The following is a 6,428-nucleotide window of genomic DNA, read 5'->3' as shown; positions in this document are numbered from 1 at the left end:
TTTCTGTTTGGATATCACTTCAGGAGGGCTGTGATTCTCCAATCACCTCTGTGGTTATAGCTTGAATGTTCTTAAAAAAGGAAAGGAAAGAAAAAAATAATAAAACAAAACAAAAGATGATTGTTGTAACTCCCTCCATTCTGTGCTCTTGTACAGTTTGAAGGTTTTCATTAATTTTTTTCTTTCTCTGAGTTCAGTAAAAGTTCTTATAAGGTCATCCTTGGGTTGTAGCAGTGGCTTACGCCATTCTTCTAGGTCCCCCTCTCTTCCATACTTCCTATTATGAAGTCGTATCTCATCAGTGAAATAGACTCTAAAGTCTGCCATCTTTGATGTAAGTGGTACATACATATTTAGTACTATACACTTTTTTTTTTTTTAAATTTTTAATTTTTGGGCCTGGCAGACAGACCGTATTGGAATGAGTAAGTCAAAGATATAAACAGCTAAATTTTGTTTTTCTTCTTGTAAGACATATACGATTGAACTGGCAAAGAAAATCGATGTCAGTTTGAATTCTTCTCTTTCTCAGACTCATTGGTGCACACACATGTATTTAACGAAATGGAAACAAAACCTATAAAAACTTGTGCATGCGTTCATCGCACGACTTGAAACCTCTGGTTGTGCTGTCCTTGGCTGTCTCAGCTCACTGTCCCTGCATTATAGGAAGCCCTGGCCTACTTTTCACAGCTGGAGAGAAAAGCTTTGATTTGTTCAGGAAGGAGAGTCAGTGCCCGGGGGAATGGCCGGGGCTTTTCATCTGGTCTATTGATAGCTCAGTGTTCTTCCTCCACTCTGCAATAGGAGCAGACTGTTGGGCATTTGCTCTATATTGGTTAAGATGCTTTTCCCTACAATATATAATTTACAGAAAACTCAGCCAGTAAAGAAGTATGTCATCTCATAGAAGTGGAAATCCAGAAATAGGATACCAGTAGGCCCTTTATTAAGGGCTTAATAACATTGTCAAGGACTTTGGCTGATTTGGACATTTGTTCCCAAATGTCTGTTCTTTACCTGTACCAGGATCGCACGGCCCTGCCTGTGTTCAGGTGACTTTCCCTACTCCTGCGGGTAGAGTGCTCCATCTCCCCGACCTCTGTCTCCCCAGCCACCCCTCCTTACTGACTCTGGGCTTGGCCCATAGCAAGTGCTAGCCAGTGGAGAGAGAGCAGGCATGACACATGCACACAGAAACTTTAAAGGAATGGCTTGGCTCCCCTTTACTTTGCAGATTGCTGCCTTCTGCCAGCACAATAACAGGTCTCAATAGCAGCTGCTCCTTAGCCTGGGTCTGGAACCAGAAGACACTTGGGTTGACTGGGACCCAGAAGTCCCACAGCCGTCACATGATTCAGGGAAATAAATGTGCGTTGCTTTCAGCCACTAACACTTTGGAGTTGTTTGTTGCCACAGGAAAAAACGATGAGTTTCAGAACCTAGTGTCCTTCCATTGCTCTACTCTAGTCCCTGCCAGTGAAGGCTGCTTTCTAAAGCTAATTTTCCTTGTGGTTGGAGGATGGCAGCGGTAGCTCTTAATGTCACCTCCAGATGTGACCATAGCCGGAAGCAGAAAAGGGGCCATCTCATTCCACGTTTCCTTAAAAGTAGAGACAGATGTTGCAGAAACTTCATGGCCGATTTCTTCTGGTACCTCCTTGATCAGAAATGGGTCACAAGTCCCCTTCTAAACCTTGTCATTGGCAAGGAAAACTTGCTGCAGCTGACCTGCATCCATCAAGATTGACCTCTCGCAGGAATAGCCAACGCTCTTTTGAATCACATATGTGGAGTGGGATGCAGGTGAAAATGAGAATAGTTAGATGCCTGAGCAAAATCAGGCCTTTGACTACCAGGGAAAGGTAGAAATGAAAATTGACAGGCAGCTTTCCTATCTCCTGTGACTTGACTTACACCTCTCCTTTGTCTTTCTCTCCCAGATGTTTTCCTTGTCATTTCCTGGTCTGTTTTTATTTTGCTCTGTCATCCTCTTATTTTGCCCCCTTTCTCATGCAGTGTAGGATATTCAGGGAGAGAGACTCTGATCAGAGCTCGTAGAGGAAACTTATTTCAATTTTTTTTTATCACTTTAAGTCCAGCAGAGAATCAGTTTGCCTGTATACTGGCAAAACATGTTGACTTAGTTCCTAAGAAACTCTGAATTCGCTTACAGCCAGTGGAGCTTCTCCATTCAATACCAGAGATTTCCTAATGTGCCACGTTTTGAGAATGAGAGAGAAAAGAGAATCATCTCTTTGTTTTCAGTTTTTAATGGCTAGAATTGAGACCTCAGACTCCAGGGGAGGTGACTGTGCAAACCTCAGGATAGCGCTGATATTCTAAGCAACACCGTTTCTAGGTTTTCCTGAAAGGTCTCATTCATTTCCCAGTTTTCAGCCTTACTTCCGGGCCCAGAACAAGAGACCTGAATGATGTGCTTTCAAGAGGGATCGAGGGAAGGTGAGGACCAGAAGCTTGAATAGGCATCAAGTATTCCATTTACAACACATGGATTTTCCAGAACAGTGTTCATAAGACTGTGTTCCATTAAAGATTGGTATTTCTTAAAGTGGGTATTCCTTGAAAAAAACTTATATGGCCTGAAAGTGTTTGGCAAAATGCATCTTAAGTATTTTCTCTTTTTAAAGCCATGTGTGATGTAACTTCTTTGCCATAATATCTAATGCACTCATTACTTTCTTCTTAAGGAGTAGAACGGTATAGAGATCGACAGTCAAGTTTCTAGAAACAAACAAACAAACAAACAAACAAACAAAAGGATTCTAGAAACAGACTGCCTAAGATTTGTCCCAGCACTACCATTTAATACTTAGTTCCTCCGTGCCTGGGTTTCCTCATCGGTAAAACTGGGGTACTAACGTGTGTATGTTTTTAGCAATGAAAAGAGATAGGGTATGTAGTAAATATTATCTGAGCATTATTATTTAAATCTCTCTCCCCTCCTCCTCTCTCCTTCCTTCTCTCTTCTTTTTTTTTTTTTTTACCCCAAAGAAAATATTTTTAATAGGGAACAGTTGAATCCTAGGGAGGATATGTGCACAGACTTAGAAGTGTATCCATGAAATTGTTAGGTGGAAAATTGTCGGGAGCGGGGGACATACCTGGAGGCATAAAATAACCCCCGTGATGTTCTTTTTTAAAAGTTCTGTGTATGTTTGGAAAGAGATATCTGCGTAAGTATTGTGATATTGAGGATGTTGTTTCAAATTGTTAACAGTTATTTTTTCTGGGCTAGTGTGGAGAGGGAGGATATTTTCACTTCTTGTGTAATTTCATTAAAAATGATAGCAAAATGAATAATTTTTACTTTCTTTTGTTTTCAGTATTCTCATATAATATGTATTTAAATATTTAGTTTTTATTTGGCCTCAAAAATCTAAGAAACACTTTATAGAGATCCTTTACTGAATCATCAGAAACTTATAAATGAGGTAATTCTATTATTGGTAAATTGGAAGGATCTCTGAAAGGTTAAAATAAGGGATCATATTATGGGGCAGCGAGCAGCATGCTGTGGTTACAATGGCACCACATACTGTGGTTATTGTGTGTGGGGTGTGGCAAAAAAAAAAAAAAATGAGCAGTTTTTTTTCCTTCCCCAATGGCATCACTCTGCCCCATCCATTCTGATGGTAGTGGCCAGCTTCAAACAACTTTAAAGACGTTCAGCTACTTCTAAGTGTAGGTCTCTGTGAGAATTCCAATTATTCTTCTTTTCTTTAATGGAAGGAAACAACACTGACCTGTTCTTTTAGAATTTCAGTTTTGTAGCCTGATAGCGTTTGACGTTCTGGGGTATCTTGTAAATCTCTTTTTCCTGTCATACCCGAGGCAGGAATATAGTGTCTTTTGGCCGCCCGTGTCCAGCTTCTCTTTCCTTCTCCCTCCAGCCCCTGGCTTTTTTTTTTTAAAGAATGTAAATTTATTGACTGACAGTCATTCTGGTCTGTATAGGGAATGGTTTCTGAAAGAATATCTGCATCTTCAGACCCTAGCGATCTCACAAATGCCTGCACTGTTCTTAGACGGGGATGCGCGTGGGCGGATGGGAAACTCACTGGACAGCACAGAGCAGAAGCTCCTCATCGTGACGTGCAGGGCCTTGTGGTCCTCCCAATGTCCCCCCGCCCCCCACACACATTCCAGTTACAAAATTGCTTGCATTTCCTTGAATGCCATGTTCCCTCAAGCTCCTATGACTTGGCACCTGCTATTAACTCCTCATAGAATCTCTTCTGCCATCTTCTTTATCTTGCCAACCTGAAAAATAACCTACTAGTCCTTCAAGAGTCCATAGAAAATTTGTTTTGTCAAAATCTTGCTTGACCTGTCCAGGCAAAGGTAAATTCTTCCCATTTACATGCTAAATCTAGAGTTAAATGGGCTCCCAATGTTTTTATGCCTATTATAATTTATATACATTTGTTCTAATGATTTTTTGGCAGTCTTTTTCCTTGGCTAGATTTTGTATTGTTCAAAGGTAGAAATGATGCACTACTCATTTTTTAAAATAAGCACCTAGAATATATTACTTGTTGAGCAGACGTGTAAATAAACTTGTGGTATATGTAAATGAGTGGTTATAATGTAGTTCATTCAGAAAGTGACCACAGAAACAAATAATTTCTAAATTATCAACAATATTTAGTAGAAAATAGATATAAAACTTTTATTGCCATACAAGTTTGTTCTAAGTAAATCAATCACAAAAGCCTTCTGTTGAAGTTTCACTACTCAGGATTTCTCTACATTTCTCAACTGCCTAAATTTCTAGAAAACAACATCATGGATGTGGTGTTGATTCTACGATTATGGATTTTAATCGGTAGTTATATTACATGGGCAGAGAAAGACAGAGTAGAAGGTCTTTAATATTTTCTGCTCTTTGTGAGAGTTTAACCTAACTTACTTTTGCCTGTGTTTGAAATTAACTAGATAAAGTCTCTGTCATTACGAGACAATATGGACTTAGGGACATGGTACTGTCAGGGTGAATGATTCTATACCCGGTCGTCTGCCTAAGATGTAGAAAAGTGGTGTGACTCTTGTTCTTTCCTGGACATGATACTGTAAGGCTGTGAGAATGATATTCTTTTGTAGCAGCCTCTGTTTGATTTATGACTCTCCCATAGTTTAGACGTCATATTGCCTCAAACTATAGTTGAGAAATTAACTTTAAACAATCTAAATCCTGCAAAGATGGCTTTTAAGTCATTATTCTTTGTTAATGAAGAGGAACAAGAAAATTGCCAATACCACTTTCTCTTGAAAATTTTCAGTGTATTTATTGAGCCATAAGAATTAGAAATGGTCCATACCACTTGATTATTTACAGTGCTTCCTTTGCATCCTTTGTCTAATTTGGTCCTCCTGCTCCCCCAGCCACCACCATCATTAAAGTCCCTCTGAAGGAAGTAGAAAAGAAATGGTTGTCTTCACTGAAGATCAGAGAGGTGAAGTCCCGAGGTTGTTCAGGTAGTAACATGGGATAACATTGGACCCAAATATAACCCAGTTCTGTGTTCAGTGACCACAGCCCGAAAGCCTTTCCGCATGTCTTTTCTCCATGGAATCAGTATGATGGAATCTTCTCTCATTATTTGTTTCCTTTTAATAGAGGAACAGTTCTCAGAGTGGGGTTCATGGACACTCCCAGGTCCCTAACACCCTTTAAGGGGTCCATGAGGTCAAAGCTATTTCCACAATAATGCTAAGACGTTGTTCTACTTTTTTACTGTGTTGACATTTACACAGGTGGTACAAAAGCAGTGGTGGAAAACTGCTGGTGCCTTAGCATAAATCAGGGCAGTGAGAGCACACCTTTTAACCTCCTGTGTGATGAAATGGAAAGCAAGTGCAAAGCCCTCTGCTGCCTACCAGAGCGCACGATTGTCTTGAGGACAAAGCCATTGATCGTTTGATATGCCAATTGAACTAGTTAGTTTTCTCGTGGGACACCCTTATATACTTAGAAATACAACTGACAGACAAACTATGGCTATTTATACTTGGGCACTGGACATGTACTTTTTGAAAATAAATGAAGTAAACCTGTTAATGTTAAAGAAAACAAACTGGTCTACAGCCATGCCACCCTGAACAAGCTCGATTTCGTCTGATCTTGGAAACTAAGCAGGGTTAGGCCTGGTTAGTACTTGGATGGGAAACCACCTAGGAAGATCAGGTGCTGTAGGTATAAAAAAATGAAAAATAAAGGATTGTAAGCTGATAAAGTCTTTGTAATCTGTGAGGTCGACCAAGGGTCGCCTTGCCTAAAAAATAAAAAGTAAAAAAATAAGCTAGCTATCTTTTTTTTTTGGCCAATGTTAAAATTTGAGCCTCAAGCAAAAATTTGAATTTTTGGAAAACAAGTATATGCTATCATAATCCTAATTAAGTTTCCC

The 6,428-nt window shown here is 39.7% G+C and overlaps 1 pseudogene; it reads left to right on the top strand.

Moving 5' to 3' along the window:
• The first annotated feature begins 6,101 nt into the window (after positions 1-6,101).
• Positions 6,102-6,220, top strand: LOC111745900 (annotated as a pseudogene).
• Positions 6,221-6,428: the final 208 nt, after the last annotated feature.

Source organism: Pteropus vampyrus, unplaced genomic scaffold (genome assembly GCF_000151845.1).
Source record: "Pteropus vampyrus isolate Shadow unplaced genomic scaffold, Pvam_2.0 Scaffold169, whole genome shotgun sequence".
Lineage (NCBI taxonomy): Eukaryota > Metazoa > Chordata > Mammalia > Chiroptera > Pteropodidae > Pteropus > Pteropus vampyrus.
This window is presented reverse-complemented; position numbering and strand designations above follow the sequence as displayed.